Consider the following 18,449-nt stretch of genomic DNA (forward strand, 5'->3'; position numbering starts at 1 on the left):
TGAACATTCATATAAAATGAGAACGTGTATCAAAGTGCATAGATAGCGGGGTCCAGCGCATCGTAACCCCTCAGCGTTAACTTAAGTATAATCTGCTTTAAAAGAATGCCTTATCGGGGCTGGCCCGTGGCAGAGTGGTTAAGTTCGTGAGCTCCGCTGCAGGCGGCCCAGTGTTTTGTTGGTTCGAATCCTGGGCGCAGACATGGCACTGCTCATCAAACCACGCTGAGGCAGCGTCCCACATGCCACAACTAGGACCCACAACAAAGAATATATACAACTATGTACCGGGGGGCTTTGAGGAGAAAAAGGAAAAAAATAAAATCTTTAAAAAAAAAAAAAAGAATGCCTTATCATTAGAAATGATTAGCATACGCATCTACGGATGGTGGCATTGTGGGCATTCTTCCCTTCTCTCCTTTTCCAAGTCTTCAAAATTGAGCGCAATTTTTACAAGAGGGGAAAAGCATTAAGCACACTAATCTAAGAGAAAAGCAGAAGGATTTCGTCCTAAAATTCCTCCAAGCAAAAGCCCCTAAACACCGGAGAGGCAATTTCACTCAGGCAACAAGTGCCTAGGACCTGCCTACACTACCGTACACGGTGGGAGCCCACGGGCCGAAGGGCGGGACCAGTGCTCCAGAGGGTCACACACGAAGCCAACCACAACTCCAACAGGCATTGTTTTGGGTGGAACTACATGCGAAAGTGCAGCCGGGGATAAGAGGGGAGACAGAGAGACAAGGTGGAAGCTGGGGGTGGGGGAAAGGGTCAGGGAGGAAGGACACTCGAGCAAGAGCTATAATCTGGGTATATTCAGAGTCTTGTACTTTTTCCTTTTCAAATAAGGTCTGTGCAATTGCACATTGCTATGTTAGGACAGTACATCAAACTCACACTCTTTAAACTCTGCTCTTCAAAATCAATGGCAACTATTCTCCACATCCTTAAGGACAGTCAATTCCAAATTTCTTAGAATAAAATATTGCCCAAATGTGTATTAGGTAAAACCTCAAAGATGGAAATACAGTGAATGTTAATAACACCAACACAATTAGCATAATTTTCCAAACACAGGAAAGAGAAACTTCTCTCCATTCTTTTATTTTTAAAAACTGCTTTATTGAAGTATAACGTACAGAAAAGTACAGAAATGGTAAGAGTATGCAGCCCCATAACGAGCACCCAAATACACATATAAGCGAGCAATTTAGGCCAAAGTGTTACAGTGCCATGAAAGCACAGATTAAGTCTTACTACCTAAAGTTCAGAAAGAAACATTAAGAAAAACTGAATTTAAACGCTCTTCCATGTGGGACCCTATTTCTGAAGCTGAATGTCAAATACTGACAAACTGACCTTGGAAGAATCTTATCTTTCTAGAGCTAGAGCTCACTCACTCAAGACTACGCCAAAAACTCCAGGCTCAACGGTAGGTTTTGAAAATTCCAAATTAATCCAGACTCAGTCTGAAGTTTAAGTTTTGTCAAAAGTCCAGACAACAGGGGCTGGCCCCGTGGCCGAGTGGTTAAGTTTGTGCGCTCCGCTGCAGGCAGCCCAGTGTTTCGTCGGTTCGAATCCTGGGCGCGGACATGGCACTGCTCGTCAGACCACGCTGAGGCAGCGTCCCACATGCCACAACTAGAGGAACCCACAACGAAGAATACACAACTATGTACCGGGGGGCTTTGGGGAGAAAAAGGAAAAAAATAAAATCTTAAAAAAAAAAAAAAAAAAAAAGTCCAGACAACAGGGGGCCAGCCCCGTGGCTGAGTGGTTAAGTTTGCGTGCTCTGCTTCAGTGGCCCAGGGTTTCACCGGTTCAGATCCTGGGCATGGACCTAGCACCACCCATCAAGCTACGCTATGGTGGCGTCTGCACAGATGAACTAGAATGACTTACAACCAGGATGTACAACTGTGTAATGGGGCTTTGGGGAGAAAAAAAAGAGGACGATTGGCAACAGATGTTAGCTCAGGGCCAATCTCCCTCCCCAAAAAATCCAGACAACAAAAACCCTTTCTAAACTGCTAGTTCCTGGCCTCAGTTTAGCTGTCATGTCTCCTCTCGTAGCAGAGATTTTAAATCATGACGCAAATAATTCTAGAAAGCTCATTAAGAAGAAGTCACGCCACACCAACTGCATTCCCTTCCCTGAGAAGGTTACCAGACTGGCAGAGGAAGGGCGTGCAGAGAATCCTGAGGACCTCAAGCATATCCCTGTGTAGACAGTGTGGCTGGGCAGATTCCTACAGGGCTGAATAATGGAACTAATTAGGACAAAAGAATGGACCATTTATGCCCATCGGGAGGAGGCCTCTAGTGGTGACCAGACGAGGTGGACAAGCTGATCCAGATGTGCAGCTGAAACACGGAACAGGATGACTAACCTGCTGGCGACGAGGACATGAAGACTGGTCAAGTTCCCTGGAGGCCCGAATGATGGCCAAGACAAACCAGTGGTTTTGACCACTCACAGTCTGAGAGGACAAGGTCCTCATCTTCTGTAAGCCTCACAACCCTCCCCTGTCAAAGGAGGATTATCCTGACCTCTGCGCTGGGACAGGAAGAAGCCAATGTATTAAGGAACACGAGCAAAGCAGTCACAGCGAAGTGGTACCCTGAAGGTGAGACAGTTCAGGGTTCAGCCTCTTAGATACATTGTACCCATTTCCAAATACTGGACAGCCACATGCAAAGGAATGAAACTAGACCCCTATCTTACACACACACACAAACATTAACTCAAAATGGAGTAAAGACTTCAATGTAATACCTGACACTATGAAACTTCTAGAAGAAAACATAAGCAGTATGCTCTTTGACATCGGTCTCAGCAGCATATTTTCAAGTACCATGTCTAACCAGGCAAGGGAAACAGAAAAAACAAACAAATGGGATTATATCAAACTAAAAAGCTTCTGCACAGCAAAGGAAACCATCAACAAGACGAAAAGACAACCTAACAATTGGAAGAAGATATTTGCAAATCATATATCTAATAGGGGGTTAACACCCAGAATATACAAAGAACTCATACAACTCAACAACAACAAAAAACCCAATTAAAAAATGGGCAGAGGATCTGAACACACATTTTTCCAAAGAAGATACAGAGACAGCCAACGGGCACATGAAAAGATGTTCACCATTGCTAATTATTAGGGAAATACAAATCAAAACCATGAGATATCACCTCACGCCCATCAGAACAGCTATTATTAAAAAGACAAGAATGACAACTGCTGGAGAGGATGTGGAGAAAAGTGAACCTCATACACTGCTGGTGGGAATGCAAACTGGTACAGCCACTATGGAAAGCAGTATGGAGATTCCTCAAAAAATTAAGACTAGAACTACCCCGTGATCCAGCCATTCCACTCCTGGGTATTCAAAGAACATGAAAACACTAATTTGAAAAGATACACACACCCCTATGTTCACTGCAGCATTACTCACAATAACCAAGACTCGGAAACAACCTAAGTGCCCATGAACAGACGAATGGATAAAGAAGCTGTGGTGTATGTATGTGTGTATATATATATATATATATGTGTATACACACACACACACACACACAACAGAACACTACTCATCCATAAGAAAGATGAAATCTTGCCGCTTGCAACACGGATGGACCTTGAGGGTATCATACTAAGCAAACTAAGTCAGAAAGAGAAAGTCAAATACTGTACGATTTCACTCCTAAGTAGAAGATGAACAAACACAGAGATACAGAGAACAAACTGGTGGTTACAGAGGCGAAGAGGGTTGGGGGCGGGCAAAAGGGGTAACGGGGCATCTGTATGCCGTGACGGATGGAAACTAGACTTCGGGTGGTGAACATGATATAGTCTACACAGAAGTCAAAATATAATGACAAACATCTGAAATTTATAGAACACTATAAATCAGTGCTACCTCAATTAAAAAATTTTAAAAGAAATTTAAAACAAAAAAAAATTAATATAAGTACTGGCTAAGGAAGATTTGGCTTCAGAGCTGCTCATTTTTACAAGTGCACTTCCGTGGCGAGAATTTCCACAAAAGCTAACAAGCTATCCCAAACACAGGCAGTAGTCACAGAGACGGTGCTGAGACCCAGGAGACATACAGTTATCCAAAAAACAAACCTCTGCATCACCGTGAAACTTGCACATCATGTTCCAACCAGGTGCCTCCCCAGGAGGGGGACTAAGATTGTTAAGGATCTAGAAAAACTATGTCTTAAGACAAATGATTGGAAAAACAGGAAAATGCTTGGCCTGGAGAACTCAAGATTAGAAGACCCACTATGGCAGCCTTCAAATTTCTGAGGGGCTGTCTCGTAGTCCTAGAAATGGTTCTTTGAGAAAACAGAAAAACACCACACGGTCAGGTTTCATCTCCATGTTAGGAAGTCTCTCCCTCACTGTGACCCCACACACCCTCCAGAAATAACAAATAACAACTTGATCTCACACTGTTTATGCACCAACTTGATCTCACAGTGTTTATGCACCAACTTGATCTCCCGCTGCTTATGCACAGCTTCAGTTGTCTGGTATGGGGGGGGGGGGGGCCGTGGCTTGGCCTGGGGGCTTCTAACGTCTCTTTCAAGGCAGCCTGTGACTGTGCATCAAGGCCCCAGCAAATGGAGAAAGAGGACCCAGAACAGACTGTTGTCCAGGGCCCAGCACAGCCACATGAGCGGGATCTGGTCAATAAATACACGCTGAGCGAAGGAAAAAATAAAATGAGGAGTGAAAGGCCACAGGATCCAGCCCGAGGGGTCAGTGGTCACTTCACAGAACCGGTGTCATGAGAGTGATGGGGACACAGGCAAACAGCTGAATTCGAGTCAGGGGCAAAGGGAAGCAGCAGACCCTTGCTGAATACGTTAAGCTGAAAGCCAGCGAACATTAAAACCTTAAAAAAGTTCTCCCCTTGAAAATGTTTACTAGCCAAAAGCTGTCTTAATAGAAAACTAAGCTAAGGTGAAACAGAAAAGCTTGAAAATGCTATGCTGCAAAAGCATCTTTAAAGCAAACTGTCAATAAGTGAAAAGTGAACTTGAAGATATTTCAGGGCAGTCTGTTCCTTTCTGACCACACGTAGCAATAGCTGATTTGCCTTTAAGAAGTTTAAGTTGTGTCTGATATTAAATGGTTCTATCTAGATCATAGGCGCATCATTAGTAAAGTGCCTAAGATTCTGAAATTAAGCACATTTTTGAAAGAGACTAGCTATGTGTCAGAAACTGCGTTTTAATAAACTCTCCAGATTCCTCTTAGGCACACCATATATTTTGAGAATCATGCCCTAGAATAAGGGCATCAATCAAGGAGGGCCTTGATCTCCTGGGCTGCCTGTCTGGAACGCCCAGATCTTTACGTGACAGGTGCCTGCTGTTGTTCACATCTCAGCTCAAACGTCACCTCTTCAGAGATGCCCTCCTAGTCACTCACTCCATCTGCCAAACCTGTTTTATTTTCAGGGCAAATTTCCCCGATAACTAAGTTCTTTTCTCTTTTAACTGCCACTATCTCCACTCCAACTGGAATACCAGCTTCACAAGCACTTCGAGGTCTGTCTTGACCATCACTCTTATTCCTGATCCCCAGAACCAGTCCCTGGTACCAAGTGGCATCCATCAATGTTTGATTTATAAAAATCAACAGTCCATACTGGAGTTGCTCAGAGTTAGGATTTCAATCCAGCAGTGAACGCCTTGAAGTTCTTAGCACAACTAACACCCAGTAAACATATTCCTTCAAGTTAAATTCAACAAAAGCAGTTAAGTGCTGACAGTCTGAGGGAGAGGAGAGAAAAGGGACGGAGACATCACCGCGTGGGCACCACCTGTAAGAGCGTCACCTGGGAGCCCGTGAGGAAGGCAGAGTCCCAGGCCACTCCCCACCCTGGACCTAGGAACCAGAACCTGCAGTTTCCTAAAATCACTCGTGATTCACACCATAATCAAGAGTGGGAAGCACTGGGTTTCAGAACAGCTGCAACCCAGAGGCTACAACAAAAGGTCTAACAAAAATCTGCCACCCCTTTTTACCCTAATATTTCCATAAATAGTGTGGGGGGGAAAAAAGCCCACTAAATATTCTACTCAAGCAAGCCTTGAATGCAACTGAAGAAAACATCCCTCTGGGAGGTTCCTGGACAGGTGAGAGACATTGTATCAGTTAATTTACGTGTTAAAAGTAACCTTTTATCATTTTCAAAGGGCAATAATTCTAAAATTATCTTTAGAAGAAAACAGGAGTAATTTCACCTTTACGTCCAGCAAGATGCAGAAACCTTGTGGGAAGCCATAGGGACTAGTCAAAGGTAGATCATTCGAGAAAAACTCCCCAAATCTGGTTCTGTGCTGGAATGTCAAGGACTGTGGCTTCTCTGATACACCTTCCCCGAAGAGCGGAGGGGGTCTCCCGGCCAGGTGCATTTCTAACTCGCGCCCCGAAAGTGTGTCCTCGCCTTTACAATGGAGTTCGGGTAAGATCCGCCTTTTAGAGTCGTGGGGAGGATTAAACGACAGAAAGCGCAAAACGCTTTTATGTTTTTTGCGGGGCATAAAGCGCACAGTGCCCCGCGCACAGCAGCACGGCCCCTCATGTCCCTCGACAGCCTGGACGCTGCCGGTCTCCCAGCCTCCCCTCCATCACCCGACACAGGAGACACCTAACAACGAAATAAACGCAAAACTACAAAAAGCAGAAGAGCTGCTTCGTCCGAGGAGGCCTCTATCACTGTGGCGCCTCCATTTAAACTGTCTACATCAAAACCCCAGAAAGAGAAAATAAAGATTCGTCTGTACATTGCAAAAGAAACATTGTTACACTTGGGAACCCGTAGTTTGAGAAATCTACGTCCCTCTGGAAACAACTGGTTTTCAATCCCAGGAAGAATCACCGGAAGTGCCTTAATGGGAAGGATTCTCTTTTCCAGGAATCCCAAGAATACACCAGTGGAGCGTGAGGGCCACACACTCCCCTGGAAGCTGCCTCCTCCCCGCCCCGGGCATTCCCCGGGTGGGCGGTCAGGCAGGCCCCGCGGCCGGCCTCAGGATGCCCCGCTTCTCCGGGGTCGCGAGGGGACACCTGCTCTCCAGCCCCGGCCCACTGCGGCCTCCACCCACCTGTCCCGGTCCGCAGGCTGCGCGCGGAGCCGGCCCCTGCGTGGTCTCCAGCCCCCGGCGGCCGGGCCGAGCCGAGCGCCCCGGGCCGAGCAGGGCCGCCCCGCTGAGGCTCCGGAGCGGAGCCGCTTCCTCGAAGTCCTGCAGCCTCCCTCACTCGACACTCGCTCCCCGCCCGGCGTCGACCCGCGGCTCGCACAACCCCCACCAAGTGGACTCGAAACCGCCGCCGGCCCCCAGGTCTCCAGGACACTTCCCGGATTAAACCGGCCACCCACCCTTGGGCCCGGGAGAGGCAAAGGGGTGGGGTCGGGAATGGCCAGGTCCCCCGGGCCCAGCTGCCCCGCCCCGGCCGGCGAGCGGCCCCCTCGCTCCAACCCGCGCTCAGGACCCGGCACAGCCGGGCTGCGCCCCTCTCCCTGCGGACCCCCCAGAACTGGATCCGGGGGGCTGATCGCAGGATTCCCGCTGCGCACGGACCTCCCGCCCCCTAAGAGCGAAAAGTTGCCCGCGCCGCCCGGGCGTCTGCAGCTTCGCGCGCTTCGGCCGAGGGAGCTGATGGGCGGCTCCGGACGGCCCTCGAGGGAGGCCGCCCCCAGGCCAGCCCCGCGCCGCTGCCCCCCGGCCCGCGCGTCCCACCCCCGAAGCCGGCCGCCCCGCTCACCTGCCGACGGCGGGACCGAGGAGCGCGCTCACCTGGCAGGCGCACCTGACGCCGTGCGGGCCGCCGGCACGTAACCCAGCCCGGCTAAGGACCCGGCCCCCTCCTCCTCCTCCTCCTCCTCCTCCTCCTCCTCCTCTGCCTCCTCCCCATCCAGTTCCCCCTCCCCTTCCCCCACCCCGGCCTCCCGGCCCCCGGGCATGCGCACCAGCGCCAGGCCCAGGTGGCCGAGGTCCGCGCCCCGCGCCCCACCTGCCGCGCCCCGGCTGGCTCGCCCGGAGTCCCGCCGCCTCCGCGGAAGAAGGAGAAAGGGGAGGTGGACGCTGGCGAGAGGGTGTGGCGGCGCCGCCTCCTCTCTCGGTGACCCCTTCACCTGAAACTCCGATGGGAGGGGAAGGGGCGGAGGAGGCGGCGGGAGGAACCGGCCCTGCCCGCACCCCGGCCGCGCCGGGTTAAAGGAGCCGCGCCGCGCCCGGCCGAGAGTGGGGCCCGGGCGCACGGCGGGGGCTCGGCTCTGCGGGGCGGGCGGTCCTGGCCCCCCGGGCGCGCTCCGAGCTCCGCGGGCTCGGGTGGGGCGGTGGTGGACGGTTTGGCGCGCGAGGTGTAGAGGGGACTCTCTTCCTCCCGAAGAGTGTCCACGGGCGCTCAGTGCGTCCTCACGCACTTTCCTGCTCCAAAAATTTGGCTAAAGTTTTGTTGGAAAGTAGCATCCAGATGTGGGAGATTGTGAAAAGTCGTGCGTAGATTTAGGAACTAGATCCAGAAAAAAGACGATTACTCAGGGTGGTCAACTGAAGGTGAAGTGCTGTAAGTACCACGGTGTACGTTACTACCACCTCAGCATCCACACCCCTCCGCAAGTCCAGCTCTGATATGAGTCAGGCTCGGCGCTTGGGGGACTGGAACTGTGTTAACATTCTCTTTGGCTTTAAAAAAAAAAAAAAAAAAAGCTCTCGTTCTGTGCGCTATGTTGTATTTCTTGATCTGGAGGCTGGTTCCAAAGGAGTGTTTATTTAGGAAAATTCGTAGTCTACACCTAACAATGTGTACACGTTTCTAGATGTATGTTGTATTTCAACATATACTTTTTAATTGTACTCCAGAATGTGGCAATTTTAGTTCTCGCAATTTACCCTTCCGCGTTGAAGGCTATAATTTTAAGTTTCTTAAAGCCTGCTTCACTTTGTGTTCCAGCCTGGAATGTCGACCTTGCTGGTACCTTTCTGTCCGGTCCTGCCCACTGCTCTGCCTTCAATTAAGAGCTTAGAGTGTGACTGCCCCATACGTTAGATCTTAAGGCATAACTCAATACTTAAGGAAGTAAAAGCATTATATAAATAGAAGGTATTTTAAATGATGGTGGCCTTAATGGGTAATTAATCTAATTGGCATTGTTTTCGAGGAAGTCGTTGCTACAATTGTGTTAATGCGGCTGCCGAGTTTTGAAAGATGCAGTTTAAATTGGTGGTGTTACCCCTGGGGGAGTCGAGTTAATCCTCTTAGTGCTCCTGTCAGATTACTGAGATCTCCAAACATTCCACTCGGTTTATAATTAACAGGGAACATTTCCTAATACTCTCAGACTTTTAAACACATGTCTATTATTTTATGGCGTACTTTGACATGTTCTGAAGAGGAGAACTTTCAGTTTTCCCCCACTTGAAATTGAAATACATTTCGCGTATCGTAAGATTCACCCTTAATTTTAAAGTGTGCACACAAGTCAGTGGTTTTTAGTATATTTACAAGGATGTACAACTATCACTACCACCTAATTCCAGAATATTTTCATCAGCCCCAAAGAAGCCCCATGTCCATTTGCAGTCACTCCCCACTTCCCCAGTGCCTCCAGACCCTGGTAGCCACTAACCCACTTTCTGTCTGTATTGATTTGCCCATTCTGGACATTTTACACAATGGATAATACAATCTGTGGCCTTCTGTGTCTGGCTTCTTTCACTTAGCATCATGTTTTCAAGATTCATTTGTGTTGTAGTACCTACCAGTACTTCATTCCTTTTCATGGCTGAATAATATTCCATTGCGTGGATAGACCACCCTTCATCAGTTAATGCACATTTGGGTTATTTCCTCTTTTTGGCAGTTACGAATAATGCTGCTATGACTATTCATGTACAAGGTTTTTTGTGGGCATATATTTTCAATTCTCTTGGGTAAATTAGGTCTTTTAATTAGCCTTTTTATCATTTTAAGAGATTAACATGCATAGCATGTTATTTTTCCTATTCCACACTAAACCTAAACCTAAAGGCATATCATGTTAGGATGGAAGGTTAGGTACCATATTTTATTTGCTATCCTTATTCATTCCTTCAACAACCATTTTCTGAGTGCCTACAACCTGAACGGTAGTCAATAAAACACAAAAGTCCCTATCTTAGCAAAGCTCACTTTCTAGTTACTGCTGAATTTATGCATATGGAATATAGAATTTATGAAGTTGAACTATATGAAGTTGGAAATAGTTGATCTTTTTTTTTTGACGATTGGCACCTGAGCTAACATCTGTTGCCAATCTTTTTTTTTTTTCTTCTCCCCAAAGCCCCTCAGTACATAGTTGTATATTCTTGTTGTAGGTCCTTCTGGCTCTGCTATGTGGGACGCTGCCTCAGCGTGGCTTGATGAGCAGTGCTGGATCTGCACCCAGGATCCAAACCAGCGAAACCCTGGGCCGCCAAAGCAGAGTGCACAAACTCAACCACTCTGCCAAGGGGCCGGCCCCAGTTGATCATTTTTAACTACAAAATGGCAATGTCATATGTTTCAACTTAATACTAAGCTAAATGTCTATTGCTGGAATGTTTTATACCATTTTTATTCCATTCAGATTAATTTTCCAAACAGTGCTCACAACATTGAAAAATCTAAAGACTGTGTTCTTTTAACCATTGCCTAATAGTGTGCATATTAGGTAGTAGTTGAAAATGTTCAGAAAGAAAATGCAGCTATAAAACCTACACATGTCATTCTTGAACAGCGAAACAAAATTTATTGGTCACTAAATGGGCTATGCTCAGTGTAATCGTGTTAGATAACCATAAATTGTAGCAAAATTTTAATTATTTTTAATCAAATAGTCCCTCTTGGCAACTCAGAGTATTTATGGACTGTGATCCACCATTGGACGTTATTTGATGAAAATCCTCATGACTCAGAAACAGAGTAAATATTGTTCTCAGAGAAACATTGATTAGAAATTTGTTGATTTTACTTGCAGTCAAATGAATAAGGTTAAAAAAAACCATTTTTTTCTTCCATTTTATATGTAAAGGAAAAAGTTAAGACCTCGGAATATGGTGTCAGAAATTTGAGTTCAAATCTCAGTGTTGCACTTATTCGCTGGATGGGATTAATCCTTAAGAGACGTTAAAGTACATAAGCCTCATTTTTCTCCACTGTAAATTTGGGATGATAATAGAATTCTCTTCCTAAGATTGTTGAGAGGCATGAGGACTGTTCCCCAAACAGACCACTGGGCCACAGAACAGGTCTCGATGATTTCACAGGTCCTCGCGTGTCCCGTATGCCTGAACAGTCCCTGTCACACAGTTATGCCATAAATACCTGTGGGTGAGCGAAGGAGTGCGACCCTGATTCCCGACCCCGACAGGCCTGTGGAGGCTTGTCCTCTCTCATTCAGCCTCCCGCGCTCTGGAAGCAGCACATTCCTTCACAGCATGCGAGGCTGACGTCTCTGGTGCTGGGTCTCAGCGGAGGAGAGAAGGGGGAGGGGATGGTTTCCACTCTGCCTCCCCTGCTTAGTGATTGAGTTCCACGGCGGTGTTTGTTCAAGGACAACTCACTCTGGAGTTGAGGCCGCCCGGCCAGGAGGGCCTCTGGGTTCCCTACTCGCTCAGGAGGGATGGCTTCCCGTCCACAGAGGGCAGTTTCCCCGGACAGATTTATGGGGAAGTCACCAGGAAGGCAGTTTCTGAGAGGATGATAACGCTTAGTGAGTAAAGCTGTTCTCCTCAAGGTCATCCCAGAGGAGTCCAAGGTTATGGGAGGCAGCACCTGTACCAGAACTCCGACAGGTGGAGTAACAACCTGAGTGATCACCATCCTGTACTCAGGGTAGCCGTGCGCCAGGCACTGCGCTAAGTGCCTTATGGACTATCTTTTTGTCTTTACAACCATCTTATGATGGATTATTTTCTCTATTCTCGGAAAACTAAAGCTCAAAAAGGTTTGATCATTTACTTGAGATGTCTGCTAAGTTTTAGAGTCAGGATTCAAACACGGGTCATCTAATTCCAGAACTAATGTTCCTAACAGTTTTACAGATTTGGGACCACTTTCTGTCTCTAAAAGAACCCCAAACTCCTTAAAACCACCCACAGAAAGAGTTCAGAGTGCAGCTATAGGAAAAATAATCATAAAAAAATAATTGGGTACAATGGAGTGTTACAGATGAGAATGAACTGATTAGAGCAATTCTCAACAACATAGTGAACCTTTCAAATGTAATATTGAACAAGATAAACAAGCCCCCCAAATACAGTGTGATTCCATTTATATAAAGTCCAAAGACAGGCAAAAACTAAACTGCATCATTTGGAGATTCATACCTAAGTGGCAAATCTACAAAGCAAAGCAAAGAAGTTATGATCGTAAAAGCGGTTTCCTCCAGGAGCAGGGGAGGGCAAAGAAGGGGAGACAGGAGTGGGGGATCCCTGGGGATGCTGCCGGGTTCTGTCTCTGCACATGCACGCAGGCTACACAGCCGTTAGCCTTCCAGCAACTTATTCAGCTGTACACATATGCTTTAGGCACTTTTTTTGCAGGATTTCTACGTCATATAACAAAAATTTTGTCTGAAAGAATAGAGTTTAGACACATGGTTAAAAGGTGGTTGAGGACCCAGGTCGAGGTGTTTTGTTTTGTGAATAACATTCCTCAAACACCAGCAGAAAGTCAGGATCAGAGCAAGTTGGGATCTCGTTATCTGAAGAAGTTGGGGGTCCGTTGATCTGGACAGGATATGACCGCAATAATACGGGTGATGCAGAGAAAGGGATTTGGGGCTATTTTTTGTTGTTTCAATTGCATCAGTCTTCATGGCAGTGGAAAATTGACCCTGTAGGCTTTTTCAAGAACTGGTCTTCCTGAATCTTTTGAGCTCAAAAAAGAAAGAGGAAAAAGTAAACATTAACCAAATACTACAGACACTGTGTTCACACATCTGATTTGAACTCTGTGGGCCTCTTTACCTCCTGTGTCACTTAAAAAGTACTACTAATAATGTTGTAACTCATTACAAGGAATCCTAATCCTAGAAAAACCACTCGAACTGGGTTGCTATGAAACTGAGAGACTCTAAGCAGACTGCAGACTTCTCCTGGCGTCCTGTGGGATGTGAGGTGAATTCTCCTTTTTGTCATTCCGGGGCTTCCACGTGGCAGTTTTTCTGATTTTATTTGGCATTCCTTTAGGAGAAACTTTAGAAAATACAGCTCCTGACATGCTGATGCTAACCCATAGAGAGTATGGTCTGAGTGGCATGTTTGTGGATTGTATACGAAAAGGAATATTGATTCAGCCAAAGAATATTTCCTCAGTACCTGCTATGTGCAGACCCTGTCCTAAGCCTGGGGACACAGTGGACTCAGGACAGACAGGGTCCCTCATGGAGGTTTATGCTCTGGTTGGGAGAAGACATGCAACCAAGGTGATTAAACTAAAAATGAACAAGATAATTTCAGGAAGTGCTGAGTGACTTGAAGAGACGAGGTGGGCTAAGGGGACAGAGAGGCAGTGGGAGGAGCTGCCTTGGGTAAAGTGGCCCCGGCAGCTGCTCTGGAGAGGTGACATCTGAGCTGAGTCTTTAGTAATGAGGAGCCAGCCATGCAAAGATCTGGGCCAAGAACCTCTGAGGCAGAATCTAGGAGCACCGTGCAGATTCTGAGCGTAGGAGGCCAGAGGTCAGCCCTCCGATGGGTGTGTTTTCTTCCACCTGCAAGGGGAAAGCTTTGCAGGGTTTTACGCATTTCATAGTGATGTATTTATGTTTTGAATTTTGTGGGATTTTAAGTGTCAACCTAAGCATTTTCCTGTTTTTTTAAATAATTTTTTGTAGAACTTGAGAATTTCTTTAAAGTTTGTAGCTTCTGAATAGAAAGGATGAAACCTGAGAAACAGAACTGTGGTGATTTGAAACCCAACTGATAAGATCTTTGAGAAGCTAAATGACTCCTGTCTTCCTAGTGAGTCTTAGAAAGTTTGGCCTCTGGGCCTGAGAGGCACACAATGTGGAGGGACCAGGAAGGCAGATGAGAGAAGCCCTCTCAAAATCACACGACTGTTTTATTTTTCACGCTTTTTCTATATTTTCTAAAATTTCTCAGTGAACAAGGATAGATTATTTTTGACCATTAGGGAAAAGATCTGGTTTCATTTTTTCCTAACTTACTATGTTGGAAAAGTCAAACCCACAGAAAAGCTGAGAAAATAGCACGATGAACTATATCCTTCACCTGAATTCACCAGTTGTTAACATTGTCCACATTCGCTTGCTTTCTCACACACACACGCATGTGAAATGGATACCTGGTATATTTTTTTTGCTCAAACATTTACGGTTTTTTTTGGTTCAGCCACTTAAAGTCAAACGCAGAGATGGTGACACTTCAGCGTATGTCCCCCAGGAACCAAGACATTCTCCTGCATCGCTGCTGTCTTAGTTTGTGCTGCTGTAACAGAAAACCCTAGACTCAGCGGTTTAGAACCTACGGAAATTTATTTCTCAGAGTTCTGGAGGCCGGAAGCCCGAGGTCAGAGTGCCAGCAGGTCAGGGGCTGGTGAGGATCCTCTTCCCAGTGGCAGCTGGCAGTTTTCTCCGTAAGTGGTGGAGAAGGCAAGAGGGCCCTCTGGAGTCCCTTTTATAAGGGCCCTGATCCCATTCATGGGGCTCCACCCTCATGACCTAATCACCTCCCAAAGGCCCCACCTCCTAACACCGTCACACTGGGGGTTAGCATTTCAGCATATGAATTTCGGGGGGACACAAATATTCAGTCCACAGCAACCACCATCCCATTAACATACCCCCCAAAATGAACATTAATATGTAATCTTATTTAATGTGCAGGCCATATTCACATTTCTCCAATGTCCCAAAAATGTCTTTTATGGCCTGTTGTTTTCTAATCCAGTTGTCCTGTTGAACGTCCCCAGTCCAGGTTATGTCCCCCTCATTATCAGAGTTAGAGGAAAAACTGTTGCCAAGAGAACTCTAGAGGGACGCTGTGACCTCCACCCTCCGCGGGGTCAGGAGGCTGCCGCTGCTGAGCTGTCCCTGCATGAGTGATGCTCACTTTGAATGTGGTGGTGGCCTCCAGAGCTCCTCTTCTCTTTGTAATTCACACGTATTCCCGGGGAGGGCGGGGCTGCGTCTCTGACTCTTGAGGACTGCATTCTTGCACAAGAAACTTACATCCAGCGAGAGCTTTCAGCGTCCAGCGTGGATTCTTGCCTGACTCAAGCATTGCATCAGCTGGTGCATAATGCTTTTTTCTAATACTATCAAACATGAGTATCAACACTGTGTAGTACTATCAAGAGAAAAAAAACAGGTAATTTTTAAGTGTCGGAGAAAGAAAGTGGAAAACATTCTAATTCATTGAAATATTGACCTTACATGAAAAAATGTTCCTTTTGCTGACTCCCTTTCTCTCTGCTTGCCTTTAAGGAGTCAGCCAGTCCCCTCGTCTGTGTGATGTGCGTACAGCCAGCTTATTTACTCGGGAGGGTAGGTGCTATGCGGAGAAATCACAGCACACTTTCGTGCAGCACTCTTCCCACACGTAGTCCAGGAGATGAGGTATACACTCATCAAAATAAAAAAGTAATAAAATGAGAGGGCAGATAAGAGCTGGGTGCATGGTGGAGATAAGAATCGTCTCTCCTCTGGCAGTGGAGCTGCTCCCCTGGCTGCCAAGTGTCCTCTCTCTCCTCTCTGTACAGGATGTGCCCTTTGCTCACACCTGGCCCTCTACCTGGAATGTTCTCATCCACCTTTGGGTCTGCTTCATATACGAAAGGTCCATGTAAAGGGTAATATCCTAAAGGGATATAGTAAATGTTCATGTACTGAAATATTGCCGCTGCTTCAGCACTGAGCTACCACTTCTGTTAAACAATAGCCCAAACCTTCTTTAATTTCTTTTCTTCTCTACCAATTGGCTTCTCTCAATTCCGCACATATTCCAAACAAGTTCCCTAAATCTTGATGCCCAATGTTAAATCACTTTCTAACCTGGATTACGTAGGCATGTGGGTCTCCTCCTAGACTGCCCTCCCTCTGAAGGTGAGCTCTCCTAATTGCCGGGGCTCCCTCCTTACCCCTCCTTCTGGTGCTTTGCACTTCTGTTACTTTAATCTAGTAAATGAACAACAGTCAGTCTTCAATAAACTACCCCTCCATATATGAGAGTTGAGTTAGGCTGGTGATCATCTCGATGAGAAACTCTACTCCTGCCTTCCGTGCTTATTTTTTTCAAACGTGTTCCTTACAGTAGTCGGTTAACAGGAAGTTTCCTTTACTGCCTTCCTCTAGACAGAGGGAAAAAATAACAGGAAACCAACCCACATCAAACAATGAAGATGAATATCAATATTTGTTCCTTTCCGGATAAGAGGAGTTATGCACAGTATTACGTCATCATAGCAGCACTTGAAAGAATCAAAGTTGCTTTGAGCTTGAAGAATTTCCAGTACGGCAATTTGGCTGTTGTCATCTAAATGAAGTAAAGTGAAAATACAGCCTTTTAACAGAAGTAAGTAGATATTATTCGAAGTATCCATGGTCGCCATCTGGAAGCTGTGCTTGTTATCAAACTTGAGATCCAGGAACCTGGCCCGATGCTGCCAGCAGGTAATTTGCTTCCTCTCTGTGCTCCCAGACACTTTGTATGTTGTAAGAAAAGAAACAGAAGGTTCTATTTATTGAATAACTTCTCTGTGTCACTGCAGCATCACGAGTTAAATATAATCTCCATTCTGTAGATAAGAAAACTGAGTTTCATGGATGATAAAAACTTGCTTCAAATTGCACAGCTAGTACAGGATAAAGCTGGGGTTTAAAAACACATGTCTTTCCGACTCCAGATCCATGCCATCCTCATAGGATGGTGCTTATTTCCATGTCCGCCTCCTGCACCAGCGGTAAGGTCCTTGTGTCCAGGTTACGCACCCCAGGGTGTGGCACACGAGTACTGAGTACGACCGAGTATCTCCCAGTTTCTATTACCCCTTTCTCCCTATCTCGCCGAAACTCAGTTTTTCATTCTTACCTTCACCCTCCCCACACAGCCCGGGGGCTTCAGCAGAGGCTGACCACATGCCTGCTGCAGGGGAGAGGCTTAGGGCCTACAGATTATCCTCATCCCCTCGCCAGTGATTGGCTCAGGAACTCACCCGGAAACCAATGAGTGCACAGCTGGACGGCCTGACAGCCGCAGGGAAACAGAGGAAAGGTCAAGGCCACACCCAGAGACCGCAGAGCAGGAGAATGAAGGAAAACCAGAGCCCAGAGCCCTCTGGGCTCCCCACCCCGCCCCCAGAGTGCAGAGATAATAAGCTCCTGTTATTTCAACTACTTTACCCTTGGTTTTTATTACCTTGATCTGAAATCGACCTCATATAGAAAGTACAGGCACTTAGTAAATGTCAATTGAGTAATATTTCTTTTGTGCCAGGAATAAGGCTAGTCGCTTTCCAAACAACCTTTCCAAGGTGGGCATTACCATGACCCCCATTTCACAGATGGGGAAATTAAGACTCAGCAGGTTCCAGGATTTGCTTAAGGTCACAGAGCTGGTGGATACTGAACTTGGCAATCAAACTAGAATCTTTCGACTTCGTGGCTCCCTTACCCACCATGCTCATGAAGAGATTAGTGTGTGATGCCCTTTGACACCCTTTTGCTTAGCAGAGAACTCACGAGACAAAACCATTACGTGGCACGATTAATTTCTTCTGCCTCTTTTGCTAAATAGACATTTCCATAAAGCTTCATAACGTAGACCAAAACGTTCATGTCCAAAATGGCCAAGCCAATCATGGTGATCCGGTTAAGAAAGGCTGGGTTATGCTGGGGGAACAAAAACCTCAGAAAATCTTGATGTCTTAGGACAACAAAGGTATATTTTTGCTCATGGTCCATGTCCAAAGAGAGATGACTAGGGGCTCTGCTTCACAATTTTCTTACTCTACGAGTCAGGTTGTCAGAGAAGCCACCATTTCAAATGTTGCCAGACATAGTAAAGGAAAAGAAAGTTCTGGAGGGTCTCACACGGACAATTAAATGCTTTAACTCAGAAGTGATGCAAGTCACTTCCATGAGCAACCTATTGCCAGAACTAGACATATGCCTCCAGTCAGCCATGGTGTCCACGTGCCTGGAGAGGGATGAGAACTGGGTATGTCATCTGTGAGCAGCAGGGATGACCCCACAATTGGTTATATAGACAGTAGAGTATGCCTGTATTCATGTTTATTCTTAAAAGAAATCTTAATAATGTAGAATTTATAGCTTACAAATTTCATGGAGCCCTGCACAACACTTCACCAAGGTACTTTTACCAACATGACCTCGGTTGGAAGCAAGGCAGCAGCGTTAAAATAGTGAATAACATTTAC

At 46.4% G+C, this 18,449-nt stretch overlaps 1 protein-coding gene across 7 annotated transcripts in view; it reads right to left on the minus strand.

Moving 5' to 3' along the window:
• OCLN (occludin) overlaps positions 1-8,268 on the minus strand; it is a 48,120-nt gene extending 39,852 nt beyond the window's left edge. Inside the window, exon 1 of one of the 7 annotated variants that reach the window (XM_044778063.2) lies at positions 8,043-8,268. The gene's annotated coding sequence lies outside the window, so the exon portion shown is untranslated. Of the gene's footprint in view, positions 1-7,132; positions 7,466-7,793; positions 7,966-8,042 lie in introns of those variants that run through there. The other 6 variants (XM_070517984.1, XM_014851918.3, XM_014851920.3 and 3 more) reach the window with 6 other exon arrangements.
• Positions 8,269-18,449: the final 10,181 nt, after the last annotated feature.

This window comes from Equus asinus, chromosome 9, assembly GCF_041296235.1.
Source record: "Equus asinus isolate D_3611 breed Donkey chromosome 9, EquAss-T2T_v2, whole genome shotgun sequence".
Classification (NCBI taxonomy): Eukaryota; Metazoa; Chordata; class Mammalia; order Perissodactyla; family Equidae; genus Equus; species Equus asinus.